This window comes from Ahaetulla prasina, chromosome 8 (assembly GCF_028640845.1).
Source record: "Ahaetulla prasina isolate Xishuangbanna chromosome 8, ASM2864084v1, whole genome shotgun sequence".
In the NCBI taxonomy this organism is placed as follows: domain Eukaryota; kingdom Metazoa; phylum Chordata; class Lepidosauria; order Squamata; family Colubridae; genus Ahaetulla; species Ahaetulla prasina.
In genome coordinates this window covers 61,733,073-61,750,613 of record NC_080546.1, presented here as the reverse complement: position 1 = coordinate 61,750,613, position 17,541 = coordinate 61,733,073, and the positions used below count along the sequence as shown (strand labels likewise).

Here is a 17,541-nt window from a genome sequence, read left to right as displayed (position 1 = left end):
CTGCTGCTGGTCCATCTTTGGTGGAAGATGTTTTAGTCAGGTCTTGGACAAAATGTTCTGTTTCCCTTCCCCCAATACTCCCAGCAAAGAGTCAGTCAGAGGCCTCTTTTCTGATTTATTTACATATATATAAATGTCCTGGCTACGTCTACCCACAGGCCTGCCAAGTTTCTGTAGATAACAAGGAAATTACAGATAAGGCCAGAATTACTCACGAATATATTCTTCCCTCCGTTGATACAGATTGCCCGCGCAAATTCATTACTTTGTCCAAGACAAAAAACCAGGAAGTCCCGCCTCCTATTTATAGTCTCTGCAGATGTCACTGCATGACAATTATGACTTGGCTTTGTCCCAACTCTTCCGCTGCTGCGCACGCCGATCACGTCTTCGTAATCTTGCATCACTCCAAAACTGTTCTTGGGGCGTTGCCAAATCAGAAGGAGGCTCCATGGAATCAGGCTTTGCCGGCCCCTCCTCCTCCCTTTGAGTGGGTGCCAGGGAGGGAAAGGGCTCACGAGAAGCAGGGCTGGCCAGGTCTTCTCCCTCACTTTCTGAATCATCCGAGTCCAGGAGTCCGGGTCCAGGAACTTGGGTCACAACAGGTGAGTCTTTCTAAGGGCAACTTCCACCTTTCTATCTTCCATTTTTAAAAGTTCTTTTTTTTAAAAAAAATTTTTTATTAACGTTACAAACAAACAAACAAAAAAGAAAATACATTTTCCACCCTTGTCCTATACATAAAAAAAAAAGAAGAAGGAAGATTTGGGTCTTCGGATATATCCTCATGATTGCCAAAATCCACGTTCTCGAGGTACAGGTACCGAAGCATCCAATGTTCCAAGCGCATAGTCCACAAATGGTTTCCAAGTCTTCCAGAAAATATCTTCTTTATACACACCACTTCTAATTTTAATATCACATGTCATTTTATCATTTAAAGCTAATTTCCACATTTCAGAATTCCACTCTTCTATTCTAAAAATCACATCTAGTTTCCAATATCTAGCTATTATAATTCTACCTATTATAATCATAATTCTAATCAATTCTTTTTCATATTTTGTTAATTCTATTTCCTTAATTACCAACAATAATATAGTTTCCACTCTCAATATTATTACTTTCCCCATCATTTCAAATATCATTTTCTCCAATTGTTGCCAAAACTTTTTAACCTTATCACATTTATACCACATATGTTCATAAGTCCCCAATTCCATTTCACATCTCCAACATTTTTTACTAATTTTTTTATCCATTTGTGACAATCTTACTGGAGTCAAATACCATTTCAAACAACTTTATAATTATGCTCTTTAATCCTTATAGATAAGGTTCTCATAATTCTACTATTCCAATTCACATTCCAATCTGACTCTGGTATTTCAATATTAAGATCTTTTTCCCAATTTGTCCTCATCACTCTTTGTAATTTTTCATCAGAGTTTATAATCTTATAAACCCTACTAACGAGTCCCTTTAGCCCAATTTCATCTTTCATAATCCGAGATACTAAATATTCAAATTCAGTTTCACATCTATTTATCGAATAGTTTTCCCTTAATTTTTTTGTCCATTTTTCTATCTGTATTTTTTCGAACCAGCTTAACCCTAATTTTTCAATAATTTCTTTATTCCTCCTTTCATTTTCTAAAACTTTTAACCAATCTCTAATAGTTTCTATATTTTCATCTTTAATCACTTCATTACGTCTTATATTATTTTTAATCGGCCAATTTCCAATTGTCTTCCCCAAAAAGATTATATCCGGAATTAAAATTTTAACAAATTTATTCCACATTTTACTTAATCCCTTTAACCAATAACTTCTAATTACACATTTTAAGTTTGCTTTATCTAAAAACCACCTTAATCCAAATTTCTCTATATCCCTTAACTCTAAGTCTCTCCAATGATTATCTTCACTTTTAAATATTTTTACCACTATCCGGATACCATATGCACAGTAATAATTAAATAATTTGGGGATTCCTAATCCACCTTCCTTTTGATTTTGATACCACATTTTCTTCACTAATCTAGGTCTTTTCCCACCATTGCAAAATTTGTCCAATTTTTTCTGATATCCTTCAATATCTTTCTCTGTCAAATTTAACGGTAGCATCTCGAATAAAAAGTTAAACTTGGGCAGCAACATCATCTTACACATTGCAATTCTACCAAACCAAGACAACTTTAACATTTTATATTTATCTATCTTCTTCTCAATTTCATTCATCACCATATCATAATTAAGTTTTTTCAATTCTTTAACCTTGAGTGAGAGCACTATACCCAAATATTTCAATGTATTTTTAATCCTTATCCCAAATTGCTCTTGCATATTCTCACACTCATTACCATTATTATCCATCAATAATTCTGATTTTGACCAATTTACTTTCAGACCTGTCATTTCTTCAAATTCTTTCAAATGCTTATATATCTTTTTCAGGTCTTTCTCTATATTTTTCAAAATAATTAAAGTATCATCCGCATACAAATTTATCTTATATCCCTTATATCCTTCTAATTCTTCATCTTTTTCTATCATTCTTGTCAGGATTTCCATAGCCAATAAAAATAATGTTGGGGACAAGGGACATCCTTGTCTCGTACCTGCTTCTAATTTTATCTCTTCCGTTAATATTCCATTCACCTTCACCCTTGCACTCCATCCTCACCTGGAGCTTTCCCTAACTTTATTTTTTGTATAACTCCATTAATCTCATCTTGTGTTATATCTTCTTCCATCAATTCTTTATGTGTTTGATCAATTTTCACCACATATTTTCCTAAATAACTTTGCAATTTTCCCCGATTAACTGGTTTCTTTGAATATAAATTCTGAAAAAAATTTCTAACCACTTCACATTTCTCTAATTTTTTGTAACATCTTATACCTTTTTCATCTATCAAAGCTCCAATTTCTCTCTTCTCTCTTTTATTTTTCGCCATCTTTGCCAATAACTTAGAGTTTCTATTACTAAATTCAAAAAAATTCCTATTTAGATATCTCAAATTTCTTTTTACCAACTCTGTATCCTCTTCTATCATTTTATTTCTTAACATATTAAGCTCCTCAAGAATTTTTTTCTCTTTAGTAAGCAAAAATTGATTTTCCAATTCTTTAATCTGATTTTTATCCCTTTCCATTTTAATTTTATAATTTTTATATTTCCTACTTGTTACGCTAGCCTGTTCCATGCGCCGGTTGCACAAGCGCACCCCGTTTATTTCATACATTCATCAGTGGCAGGTTGGATGTGCACTTGCACAGCTGGCACATGGAACAGGCTAGCGATGGTGGTGGCACATTCAAGAAGGAGAGCGGTTCCAGTAACTTTTGGATGCTTGCCTTTCCTGGCAGCTAGCCGCTGAAGGAAGGTAAGTACACACCGCATGGTGAAGGGAGACCAGGTGGCGGCTCCAGGGCAAGCTGAGGTCAGAGAATGGTGCATTCCCCGACCCAGTTGAGGCAGGTGTTGGCTCCGGGGCCTCAGGGAATGGGGCATCCCTGGGCCCGGGCCCCTGACCGAAGGTGAAGGGTGAGCGGGTGGCGAGTGGGTGGCGAGCTGCCTTCCTGGCATCCCAGTGGCCAGCTTGCAAAGGCAGGCAAGCAGAAGCCCACGTGGAAGGCAGGCAAGCATGGCAGGGCTTCAGGGAAGGGAGTAAGCTGCTAGCTCCTTCCCCAAAGCCCTGCCATGCTTACCTGCCTTCCACGTGGGCTTCTGTTTGCCTGCCTTCGCAAGCTGGCCACTGGGACGCTGGGAAGCTAGTGTGGAAGGCAGGCAAACATGGCAGGACTGTGGGCCATGGACTGGTTCAGGGGTGTGGCCAGCCAGCCATTGCTCCCGGTTCGGCGAACCAGTCCCAGTCTTCGCTACCTACTCGCCTAATCCAATCCAATCTGGTAGCATTTCACCCCTGGCTGGAAGATTATTAAAGAGAGATCTAAAATGAAACTTTCTTCTACAACTTACAGTATTTCCATGCTACTGCCATTCTTTCACCTTCCAAATCCTAAAAAGAGTTTAAAATTTGAATCACAACGGCTCCTACCACCACTGAGCTCAAAATATGAAAAACAAGTATGAACTGATCCAGTTGACCAACAGGGAATTCCAAAATGGATGCTCCTCAGTGTTCCATCCATGTCCAAGAATCTCATTGATTCTCTTTCTGAGGAAAGCTGGTCCATTAAAACTAGATATGAGCTTTCAATTTGAGATATAGAGACCTCAGGTTCAGAACTTTCTTGGGGCAGGAAATTTTCAATTGATATCTGTTGCATGTTTAATAGACATAAAAACTGAGCAGCTTTTTGACACCCTATAGTTATAATATTATTTATGTATGATTCTGGATAATGATTCAGTCAGTTTACCCTACTTGGCAGACTTTGTTGTGAGAAAAAGTAAGCAAGGCACTCTCCACTCCTTGAGCTCCTGAAGGAAAAGGGAAATATGAAAGTACTAGCCCCCTGCCCCGCAACACAGCAACAGATAAGTGAATGGCATATTTTCCAACTTGAAAATGATATAAAAGTCAAAATTAAAACTCAGGAACTTATCTTTTATTTTGACTGTGATGTACTTTGCAGTTTGACTCAACTGAACACTTTGCTTGTTCAGTTCTGGGAACACCCACTATTTAAAAGGGGTGCATAAGAAGTTACCTCAGGTTTTTTCAAAAGATTAAATTGTTGTACTACTGTGCAATAATTAACTGAAGTTCTCATATGTATGACTTACAGTAAAGAATGACAAAGGCACTTTAATCATATATGATTTACTACAATGTGAGTCTGGGAAATCATTTGGGAATTGCTTTGGCCTTTTAATAAACGTGAGATTAAATTAAAAAGTAAAGATTCCCCAACATTGGGTAATTTAATAGATTTGAGTTGTAGGAAAACTTTCTAATCAAAATGGCATTTGTAAATTTATTCATTTGCATCATTGCTTTTGATGTAATTATATTTATTGGCTTTTTGTTAAATGATTTTAGTAATTCTGAAAGAAAGGCTAAATGAAAGGGGTGTAACTACTTCATTAAATTATCTGAATACTAGTTTGATTAAAAAAAAGTCATTTCATGGAGTGTGCCAGGTATGATTAAAAATGTTTTATGATGAATAAGGAAAAGTTGATATATAAAAAAAAGTATAGGATCAAATAAATCACAAATTTCTATTCTTTCTGTAAACCTTCACCCATATTTCTAAAAGGGATAAATTAATAAATTGTACATGACATCCATTATATTTCATATATTCATTTATTTACAGTTCAAGACCTTGTCACAAAATTTAAAATACAGCACACCATTAAAATTTATATAGAGATAATACATACACATATAAGAGGAAGAACCCAATAAAATTAGCATTTCATTGGAGGTATAGCTAAGGGTATAAATTAAAAAAATGCTACTTCTTTCAGAACACCTGGGTATTGATTGTTTAGTAAGAATACTTCAATGTCCTTTTCATATTTCAACATATTTCATTTTTATTATACAAAACATCTTGAATACAGAAAGCTAGCATTTCAAGGCAAAACTCTAGTTCTTCCTTTGCTGTGCTAGTTTTCTGTATGCAAAGATTATCTTTCACTGATTTTACCCAGCAGTTCAATGAATTCATCACCTATTGAGCAATCTGTTAGGATTCCAAGGATTGGGGTAAGCCTGTGAAGAAGTCGACTGGCCTGTATTCTCTACTTGCATATTTTGAACCACAGAATGATGCAATAATCCAATGCAATCTTGGGGCAGTCATCCTTCTGATAATGTAGTTGCCATGGAGACTGGTTCATTGGTTTTGGATCCAGCCTCTTAAAAGCCATTTAGATCAATTCGATGGCTTGGAGCTGTCAAGCATTTTGTCTCTGTTAATATGGAAATAACTTCAAAATTAACAGCATACTTAACATTAAATCAAGGTATGGAAAAGCACTTTGATGTCATTCAAATAGCTAATAACTTGCTTCTTTACTGAAAAACTGAAAATTAGAGCTATGGAAAACAATTTCACTTGTTCGATAGCACTTGTAGACACACCCTAAACTTCAGTATATGAAAATAATACTAAACTAATGCTCATAAAATGTAAAATAGCTTGTTGTTGTGACATCTCAGTGGACATTAAGGCAAGTGGCAAATTTTGCCCTAAAAACAGCTATCTCTAAGATTCTGGATCTGGATTCTTTTGGAGAAGATGGAGGGGTGAATAGCTAGGTTGACTTTGGCTACTCTTGATGTGAAAATGTATGTTGATCCATTTGGTGAGTCATGAATAATTTAATAAAGGGTTTAAACCAGGGGTGAAATCTAAAAATTTTCCCTACCGCTTCTGTAGGCATGGCTTAATTGGTGGGCATGGCTTGGTAGTCAGATGACTGGGTGGGCATGGCCAATAACAATAAATAATAAAAATAATAAACAAAGTATAAAAAACAATAAGAGGTATCAAAAACCAACTTTCACACTTTACACACACACAACACAACACAACGCAACTGACTCACACACAATGTAAAAGCAGCTGCACTTCACTCTTCACACACCCACAAAAAGCTCAAAAACCAACTTTCACACTTTACACACACACAACTCACACACACACACTCACACACACACACACAAAATGCCACATACAGCTTTCTGAGATTTTGTGTGTCTGTGTAGTTAGAGTGAAACACTACAGAAACACACCAAATCTCAGAAAGCTGCACAAATATTTTATTTTATTATTTTATTTTATCGTGGACTTCAAATCCCAGAGTTCCTCAGCTAGCAAAGCAGGAAGTCAAAGCAAGCTTTTTTTTTCTTCAGTAGCTGAAGAAAGCATGCAGTTGCAGCCAGAAAGGAGCAGTAATTATAGGTAAGTGAGGAGGGGGAATTGGCTGGACATGGGTGGGGGCTCTTGTAAGTGGGGCTGTTAAAAAGTGAGTTTAAAAGCCTGTGAGGATCAGGAAACTCCTCTGGGATCGCCAGAGGAGGCTTTTAAATCCTGGGATTTTTTTCTTTTTTTCCCCCTTCCGCTGAAGAGGGTTTTTTAAAAAAATTTTTAAAGGGTTTTGATCTCTGCTCAGCCCCCCGATCATCAGAGGGTGTTTTTTTTTTACTTTTAAAGGCATGTTTCGACTGAAGAAAAACTTTTTTTTTACTTTTAAAGGCATGTTTCGACTGAAGAAAAACTTTTAAAAAAAACTTTTAAAAAAAAAAAACTCTGCTGATGGTGCGGCTCAGCAGAGGCGAGAGGGCACGGATTTTTGCTACCGGTCCTCCGAACCAGCAGCTGCCATCACTATCTAATCGGGGGAGCCGGTGCGAACCGGGAGCATTTCACCCTTGGTTCTACCATATGGCAAGATCTAAAATGGACAGCTAACGTCAAAAACATCATCAAAAAGGGACAACAGAGAATGTTCTTTCTGCGCCAATTCAGAAAGCTCAAACTGCCTAAGGAGCTGCTGATCCAGTTCTATAGATGAATTATTGAGTCTGTCATCTGCACCTCTATAACTGTCTGGTTTGGTTCTGCAACCCAACAAGACAGACACAGACTTCAGAGGATAATTAGAACTGCAGAAAAAGCAATTGCAACCAACCTGCCTTCCATTGAGAACCTGTATACTGCATGAGTCAAAAGAGGGCTGTGAAAATATTTAGAGATCCCTCACATCCTGGACATAAACTGTTTCAACTCCTACCCTCAAAATGATGCTACAGAGCACCGCACACCAGAACAACTAGGCACAAGAACAGTTTTTTCCTGAACACCATCACGCTGCTAAATAAATAATTCCCTCAACACTGTCAAACTATTTACTAAGTGCACTACTATTAATCTTCTCATCTTCTCATTGTTCCCATCACCCATCTCCTTCCACTTATGACTGTAACTGTTTCTTTTTTCTTTTTTTATTAAAAAAGTTTTTACAAAAATTTTCAACCCCCTTTTCCCCCCCTTCCCCCCCACTCTATCCCCTCCTCCCTCCCTCCAAAACCACCCTCCTCCCTCTCCCATCGACTTCCCAGAACAAACACAAGGTATAGTTCAAAAGAAAAAACAATCATTCGCTAAATTTTCCCTAACACCAATTATAATCCTCCCCTTCTTCTCAAATCCTAACTTCCCCCATACAAATCAAAGATAAATACATCCTAATCATTCAAAAGCAATCTGATATCTCTTAATCTGGTATCTATTTTGCGTATATTCAATCCATTTTTTCCATTCAGTTAGATATTTTTCTTGTGTAGTGTCTTTCAAAAAGGCTGAGTTTTTAGTCATCTCAGCCAAATTAGCAACTTTCAATATCCATTCTTCTATTGTAGGTAACTCTTTTTTCTTCCAGTATTGTCCTATCAATAGTCTTGCCGCTATTATTAAGTTTAAAATTAACTTAGTCTCAATTACTGTACAGTCCGTAATAATTCCCAATAAGAAAAATTGTGGTAGGAACTTTATCTTCTTTTTCAAAACATTTTGTATAATCCACCAGATCCTTAAAAAATATTGAACGCTTCATGAATTTGCGTGTCATCCTTGTGCAGGGGCCATGCTAATCTTCTCTGTATTGTTCCAATTTTAGTATATGTGCTGGCGAAGCGAGCATAACTGTAACTTTGTTTCTTGTATCATGATTTATACTGATATTGTTTCCTGATTGCTTATTTGTAGCCTATGACTATCATTAAGTGTTGTATCATTGTGTTAAATTTGTACCCTATGACTATCATTAAGTGTTGTCAGTGTTGTACCTTGATGAAGTTATCTTTTCTTTTATGTACACTGAGAGCATATGCACCAAGACAAATTCCTTGTGTGTCCATTCACACTTGGCCAATAAAAATTTTATTCTATCCTATTTTATTATTTTTAAGTATACATCAATATCAACACATGAACAGTGTGGTCGCTAGGCATAATTCATTTTGTTAAAGTAAAAGGTAAAAGTTCCCCTCGCACATATGTGCTAGTTTTTGCCGACTCTAGGGGGTGGTGCTCATCTCTGTTTAAAAGCCTAAGAGCCAGCGCTGTCCGAAGATGTCTCCGTGGTCATGTGGCCGGCATGACTCAACACCAAAGGCGCACTGTTACCTCCCCACCAAAAGTGGTCCCTATTTTTTCTACTTGCATTTTTTACATGCTTTCAAAACTGCTAGGTTGGCAGAAGCTGGGACAAGTAACGGGAGCTCACCCTGTTACACAGCAGCACTAGGGATTCGAACCGCTGAGCTGCCAACCTTTTGATCGACAAGCTCAAAGTCCTAGCCCCTGAGCCACCGCGTCCCATTCATTTTGTTACAAACATCAATAATGATAATCATAATAATTATAGTTATCAAACTTATATAATCCTAGCATTAATATACATGGTATTTTTAAAGTAGTTATTCAATATTTCAATATTCCATCTGAATGCCAATAATGTAAGCATTAATCTTTTCCATTGAATTATTACTTATATTCTATTATATAAAAAGAGAGAAAAAAGATCTGCTAATATTCCCCCTATTTCTTATTTCTATCTCTATTCTAACTTCTAATCAGCTCATTATTGCTAATCTTAATACTAATACACATGTTTATATGAGGCAGAGCCCTTCATTATTAAATTATTCAAAGTCACAATACACCATTCACATACCAGTCTTCCCATTATTTAAACATACTTTATAGTACCCTTTTTCAACCTCCTATCTTTCCATCTACCAATTGTTTCATATAAAGGTGTGTATTCTTATTTCTACCTCTATTCAAATTTCTAATCAGACCATTTTTATATTAGAATGAATGTGTGTGTGTGTGTGTGTGTGTGTGTGTGTGTGTGTGTGTGTGTGTATGTAGGTCTTGGCATATTCGGGTCTTTTCCCGTGTAAGTTTGAGAGTATCTTGGCGACGTTTTGATGATGTTTCACTCATTATCTTCAGGCTGGTGCTTAAGTCTTAAGTCTTCCTTATTATCATAACAGTCTCCAGTAATCATAAAGTACCTAGTTATAGAACAGTAAGTGTCACCATAATCCTCCAGATGAATATTATTTCATCAAAAAGGTTTTCTAAACTTGTAGGGGTCTGGTATATTCCATTCACCAGTAGATGGTGCCCTCAGCTGAGGTTTCAGCATTGCTTCAAGTCTTATAGATTTTAATTAATCCAAATTTAATTCAGTTTATGTAGGCAAAGTCTACATACAAGTAAATAGTCCGGCATTTTTAATGCCTTTCCAAAACAATGCCTGCCCAATTTAAAAATCCAATTTTCTATGTTATAAAAGGTCTTCAGCTTTTCTCCCCTTAGTTCCTTTCTTTTGGGTCTGGGATTTTTCTATGGTAAACTACTGCTATGGTAGTTCACTGCTTTAAAAAATAGTTCTAAGAGTCTCTTTTCCTGGATTTTCCTCTTTCTTTTTTTCTTTAAAGTTAGGTTCTAAATAAAAAGGAATCATCTCACCAAGCTCCAATCATTGTTCATCTGCACCACTTCCGCACGTTTCTTTGTTGCCTCAGCTATCCCAGCTTTGTGGCAACCATAATGGCTGCCTCTTCTCATCGAGGGAGAGGGAAGAAGCCCTGAGTCCAGCAGGAGAGTTGCTGCTCTCCCCAAACTATAGGGCTCTCCTCTTTTCTTCACCACCCTTACAGGGTGGCTTTTGGATAGAATAGAATAGAATAGAATAGAATAGAATAGAATAGAATAGAATAGAATAGAATAGAATAGAATAGAATAGAATAGAATATTTTATTGACCAAGTGTGATTGGACACACAAGAAATTTGTCTTGGTGCATATGCCCTCAGTGTACATAAAAGAAGAGATACGTTCATCAAGGTACAACACTGACAACACTTAATGATAGTCATAGGTTACAAATAAGCAATCAGGAAAAAATATCAATATAAATCATAAGGATACAAGCAACAAAGTTACAGTCATACAGTCATAAGTGGAAGGAGATGGGTGATGGGAACGAAGGAGATGGGTGATGGGAACGATGAGAAAAGTAGTGCAGATTTAGTAAATAGTTTGACAGTGTTGAGGGAATTATTTATTTAGCAGAGTGATGGCATATGGGAAGAAACTGTTCTTGTGTCTAGTTGTTCTGGTATGCAGTGCTCTATAGCGTTGTTATGAGGGTAGGAGTTGAAACAGTTTATGTCCAGGATGTGAGGGGTCTGTAAATATTTTCACAGCCCTCTTTTTGACTCGTGCAGCATACAGGTCCTCAATGGAAGGCAGGTTGGTTGCAATTGTTTTTTCTACAGTTCTAATTATCCTCTGAAGTCTGTGTCTGTCTTGTTGGGTTGCAGAACCAAACCAGACAGTTATAGAGGTGCAGATGACAGACTCAATAATTTCTCTATAGAACTGGATCAGCAGCTCCTTGGGCAGTTTGAGCTTTCTGAGTTGGTGCAGAAAGAACATTCTTTGTTGTTCTTTTTTGATTATGTTTTTGATGTTAGCTGTTCATTTTAGATCTTGCGATATGGTAGAAATTTAGCTACCTTTGGAGCCCTCCAACAGGGACAACTCAGGGCGGGAGCTCAGAGAGCTGCTCCTCATATCTGATATCACTGCAACATCAGCTGGAAGTCCCCTCTTTGACCCCTCTTTTAAACCAGCAGTTTTCATGTGGACTTTGCTGTGTTCAAAAGAGTGGCCTTTATTTTTTAAATGCATATGGACTGCTAAATCTAATCCTGATGGGTTTGTTCTCCTATGTTGTGCCATGTGTTTTTGGTTGTTTTGTTTCCCCAATGTACAGATCTGCATATGGCTCACTGCATTGTACTGCATATACCATGTTGCTCAGTTTGTGTCTTGACGTTTTATCTTTGGGGTGGACAAGTTTCTGCCTTAGTATATTCTTGGATTTGAAGTGTGCACACATGTTGTTTTGGCTGAAGATCCTCTTGAGCTTTTCCGAAATTCCTGCAATGGAATGACAATGTTGCTTCATTTATTGTTCTCTTTATTGTCTATTGTGGAAGAGTTCCTGTAGTTTTTTGAGATTTGATGAAGGCCCACTCGGGATAGCCAGACATTTCTTGAAAAAGGGAAAGAAAAAGAACTAAAACATATCAAGGAAGCCCACCTGCTGCCTCCTACACACCCACACCCCTTCCTGTCTCTCCTACACATTGACACCCCTTTCCTATGTCCTACACATCAACATCCCCATTTCCTCTCTCCTACACCCCCACGCCCCTTCCCTCTTTCCTACACCCCCATGCCCCTTTCCTTCTCTCCTACACACCCACACCAGTGGTGGGTTGCTACTGGTTCACACTGGTTCAGGAGGATCGGTAGTGGTAATTTGGGCTGGTTCACTGAACCTAGTAATTGTGGCTGGCCACGCCCCCAAACTGGTCCTCGCCCCAGCTGCCTGATACTTGCTCGCCCTGCCCCCTCCACCCAGTCACTTCTCACTTATACTGTGCGGGTCCTCGTTGCAGCTTGCCTGCCTGAAGCACTGTGCCCCAACTGAGCGTCCCTGATCTGCCTGCCAGGTAAGCCTTTGAGTCGTGGCCTACCTAGCTGCCCCTGCCCCCCCACCATCCCAGCCTGCCTCCCTTCCCTACAGCCCTTAGCCTTGCCATGCTTCCCTGCTTTCCACATGGCCTTCCCAGTGTCCCCAAGACCAGCTTGCAAAGGCAGGCAAACGGGCTGGCCACGCGGACCACTGGGAAGGCAGGCAAGCATGGCAAGCATGGCAGGGTGTGTGAAAGCTGTGGGAAAGAGAGCTAGCAGCTTACTCCCTTCTCCAAAGCCCTGCCATGCTTGCCTACCTTTCACGCCGCCATCCCAGGGTCCTGGTGGCCAGCTTGTGAAGTCAGGCAAGATGAAGGCCACGTGGAAGGCAGGCAAGCATGGCAGGGCTGCAGGGAAGGAGTTAGCAGGCTCCTCCCTTCCCTGATGCCCTGCCATGCTTGCCTGCCTTCCAGGCTGCCTTCCCGGTGTCCCCATTGCCAGCTTGCCACCCATCCCCACCTTGCTTCCCTTTTACCTTTCTTTAACGTGCCCCGCTTCCCTCCCTAAACCTTGGAAGGTGGCGTCCTCCATGCCGCAAAGCCCTCGAGGCAGCTGCAGGAGGGGGAAAAGGAAAAAAAGCCTCAGTCTCTGAAGCCTCTTGAAGGAGGCTTCCTTGTGTGTGTATTTGGCGGTGCTGAAGAGAGCCATATTAAGGGAGCCCGCTGGGTAACTATGCCAGCTGTGATTGGCCCCTTGCCTTCCACTGCTGCTGCCACCTCTGCCTCTTCCTTCTCTCTGCCAACAGAAGTCAAAAAGGAAAAAATAGTTGCTTCACCAGGCATTTCTCCGTGTTTCCATCCCAAGTCAGCCACTGTCACTTCAGCGCCGCCAAATACACACACAAGGAGGCCTACCTTCGAGATGCTTCAGAGGCTGAGGCTTTTTTTCCTTTCCACCCCTCCTGCAGCACCCTTAAGGGCTTTGCAGCGTGGAGAACACCACCTCCCAAGGTTTGGTAAGGGAAGTGGAGTGCGTTAAAGAAAGGTTAAAGGGAAGCAAAGTAGGGTGGACTTGGTCCCCCCCTCACGATCCTCTTCCAAGCCCAGATAGTTTCTCCTTTAATACCTGGTCCTGCACTTGACCTGACTGGACAGCGCCCTCCCCAGTGCCCTCCCACCTTCCTTCTCCTGACAGGCTCCGGCGATTTGTCATGGGAGCCCTTAGCACACCTTCTCCTTTCCTGAAGTTATTTGGCTGTGCTTGTGCGTTGCAGGGACTGGATGGTTTTTTGGACTGTGCCACCCTGAGGGTGGGTCTTCTGACATTTCAAAAGTGTGTGCATGTGGGGTCCTCGCTGTGAAATTGGCAGATGAAAGGAGTTTCAGAGGGGAGCCAAAGCAGCCCTTTGGGCACCGGGGTTACCCAGCCACCGAGCGCTGGACTAAAGTCTGCCTTTTGCCACTCTGGTGGGGAATGGGGCTGCCTTCCCCAGTGCTTGGCTCTTGAGTGAAATTCCAGGGGGGGCACAGCAGCAGTCAGAGGGGCTGTTGGCTGAATCAAGTGACCCAGAGGGCTGTGGAGACTGAAGATCCAGGAGGGGGGGCTTTGTTGCTCAGGCCGAGAAGTGATGTGGGAAGCAGAGAGCCTGGCTGAGAAACTCTGAGAGTTGAAGTCCACAAGTCTAAAAGTTGCCAATGTTGGAGACCCCTGCCTTAGACCACTTTAGGAGCAAAGTGGTGGGTTTTGCTAGCATTTTAGGAGGAAGGGGAGGAAGGGAAGGAAGGGGAGGAGGGAGAGAGAGAGAGAGAAATAGAAAAAGAGACAAAGAAAGAGACAAAGAAAGAAAGAGAAAGAAGGACAGAGGGAGAGAGAAAAAGAAAGAAAGAAAGAGACAAAGAGAGAGAAAAACAAAGAAAGAAAGGAAGAAAGGAAGCAAGGAAGGAAGGAAGGAAGGAAGGAAGGAAGGAAGGGAGAGAGAAAAGAGAGAAAAGAGAGAGAAAGACAAAGACAAAGAAAGAGGAAGGGAGAGAGAGAGACAAAGAAAGAAAGAGGAAGGGAGAGAGAGAAAAGAGAGAGAGAGAGAGAGAGAAAGAAAGAAAGAAAGAAAGAAAGAAAGAAAGAAAGAAAGAAAGAAAGAAAGAGAAATGAAGGGGGGAGAGAGAGAGACAGAGACAGAGAGAGAAGAGGAAGGGAGGACCACAAGCCCTGGCACTAGACGTGGCTTCAGCAGACGCTTTGAAACAGGACAGCAAACTAGGGCTGGAAGGGACGTTGGAGGCCATCTAGTCCAACCCCTCTGCTTCAGCAGGAAATCTTATATTGTCTGGATTATTTTGGTGCCTCTAACAGAGAGAAAATTTCCAGAAAGGAGAAGGAGTTTACTAGGACAAGGCTGCCATGCAGAGGAAGGCAGAGATAGTCCTTGATTGCAGCTGGTTCCAATAACTGGATTTCAAATAGTAAAAAAGATTAAATATTTGGGTGTGTATATTGCAGTCTCGAATGTGAAATTATATAAAAGTAATTATGAAGTTTTATGGCAAAAAGTGCAGAAGGAAATGGAGAACTGGGAAGAAAAGCGGTTTTAAAAATGAATGTTTTACCCAGGTTTTTATTCTTGTTTCAAATGGTACCAATACTTAAAAAAGATGCAAATTTGAAAGGATGGCAAAATGGAATTAATAAATTTATATGGGCTGGTAAAAGACGCAGAATAAAATTGAAAATAATACAGGATATATGTGAAAGAGGGGGCCTTAAAATGCCTAATTTAAGACTATACTAAGGGCGCCCGCGCTGGGATTCTGTAAAAAGCCGGCGAAAACAGCGAATATCAGCTGTTCGCCGGCTGAAAGTACTTTCCCTGGTAAAGGGGAAAGGAAAGAGCAGAGGAGGGATAGGTAGAACTCTCTAGAGGCCCCGCCTTCTCGATTGGAAAGCGGGGAACTTGAAGGGGAAAGTTCCCTGGAAATCCCTCTGCAGCAGCTCCAGACCTAGCATGTCTCTGCTTTGGCAGAAAGAGAAGAGAGCGACCACCTCTGCTTCAAGTGATTGTTATGGATTTTTATAAGCAGACAGAACAAACACAGGAGATCAGTCATTTAAATTACAAGTATTAAATCTGACTTCTATTTTTTTAAAACTTTTTTTTCTTGCATCTACAATCAACATAATGAAACAAAATGGCATTTCTTGCTGAGAAAGTGAAAGTGAATGGAGACTTTATCTTATTGTGCTGGACTGTAAGTAGAACAGAGGCTTTTTTAAGTTGGATTTTTACTTATTTTTAATTTTTAATTTTTTTTTCTCAGCTGGATTTAGGTGGACAGTTGGATTATTTTAGTTTGTTTAAGTATTTCATAAGGGGACTCTCAGCAAGAACTTTGCCATGAAGGTTCTTTCAGAAGAATGGACTCGTGACTTTATACAGGATTATACAGAAAGAATGTATTTAATTATTCAAAAATACGAATTGATAAAAAATGGGGATGAGAGTGTGGAGGAAATTAACCAGTGTAATCAGTACTTGGAAAATGGAATGGAGGAGATGCAAGCAAATGTGGATAAAAATGAAGATATGATCGTGAATAAACAAGATGATGTAAAGAGGCTCTTTTAAAAAAGTTTGGATGAAATGCCTGAATCTGTGTTACAAGAGGCTGCCTCCCGAACCGAAAAAATTCACAGGGTTAATGCTTTACAAGAGTTCTCTTCCTGGACTGATGGAATATATGGCAGTAACTTGTGGATTGTTGGACATAAGGAACTATTAGGAAATATTGTGATTGACTTTTCAAAAGGAGTAATGAAGGAAAGGCAGAGACTAATGCATCAAAAAAAAATGGCAAGAGACAAAAGTATTATCCTTGAAAGAAGCTTTTTCTGAAATATTAACGGATAAAAATATTAGCGTTCCTGAAAGACTATATGTGAGAAAGATCTGGAAGAAATGGGTTGATTATATGTTTCACATCTATCATAAAAGACTAGATATTTGGATTTATATTGGATTTTGACGAGGAAGGACTAAAGTTGAATAGATATTGTAATTTCCTGTATTGAAATTATATAGTGTGTTGTACTGAATTATAAATATTTTCGAAAGATCTTATGTAAGAAAGACTTGGGGGGGAAATGGGGTGATTATATGGTTTATAGAAGCTATAAGGGAGATATTCTCTGAATTGGATTGGGTTTTTATGCATTAGCTGGTTTTAAATACTTTAGGATTAATCTGTTCTATTGACTTATATGTTTTATTACTGTTAATTGTTAATTTTTTTGAAGGATTTTGGTTATGTAAGGAGGAAGTCAGAGCTAGAGAGGGAAAATTGGTATAATAGTTTTGGGGGAAATTTTTTTTTAGCATATGTTTGTTTTATTTTTAACTATACCTTGTGTTTGTTCCGGGAAGTCAGGGGGGAAGGGGAGGGGGGTTTGTGAAGGGAGGGGGGAGGAGGGCTGGGGGAAAGGGGAAAAAAAATTTTTGTAAAACTTTTTGAATAATAAAAAAAAGACTATACTATGAAGCAGCTGCCCTATCTCTAATTAGTGATTAGTTTAACTTAACAGAAGATAGAATATTGAATATAGAGGGTTATGATTTGTTATATGGTTGGCATGCTTATTTACTGTATGATAAAAAAGTGCATAAAGTTTTTAAAGCTCATATATTAAGAAATGCTTTATTACAGGTTTGGAAAAACTATCAATATAAGCTAAACTACAAGATACCTATATGGGCATGTCCTAGACATGCGATACAGAATATAAGTACAGAACAAAAACAAGAGGTAATTATTTATAAAGAACTTCTTTTTATGGAAAAGGGTAAGCTGCAATTGAAGTCTTTAAATATATTGAAAGACGAAAAGATAATTCATACTTGGTTTCAGTATGGACAGTTGCAAGCCAGATGGAAAGAGGATCAGAAAATTGGTATCATGCAAAATGAAGAAAATTTGGTAAAACAAATTAGAGATCAAAGCCAATCGCATATTAAAAGATTGTATAATGTATTGTTAGAAATAGACTCAGAAACAGAATTAGTTA

The 17,541-nt window shown here is 39.2% G+C and overlaps 1 non-coding gene across 1 annotated transcript; it reads right to left on the bottom strand.

Moving 5' to 3' along the window:
* Positions 1-8,523: 8,523 nt before the first annotated feature.
* On the bottom strand, positions 8,524-8,630 carry LOC131203578 (U6 spliceosomal RNA). Its single transcript, XR_009156427.1, has one exon. It is a non-coding gene; the product is annotated as a U6 spliceosomal RNA (small nuclear RNA).
* Positions 8,631-17,541: the final 8,911 nt, after the last annotated feature.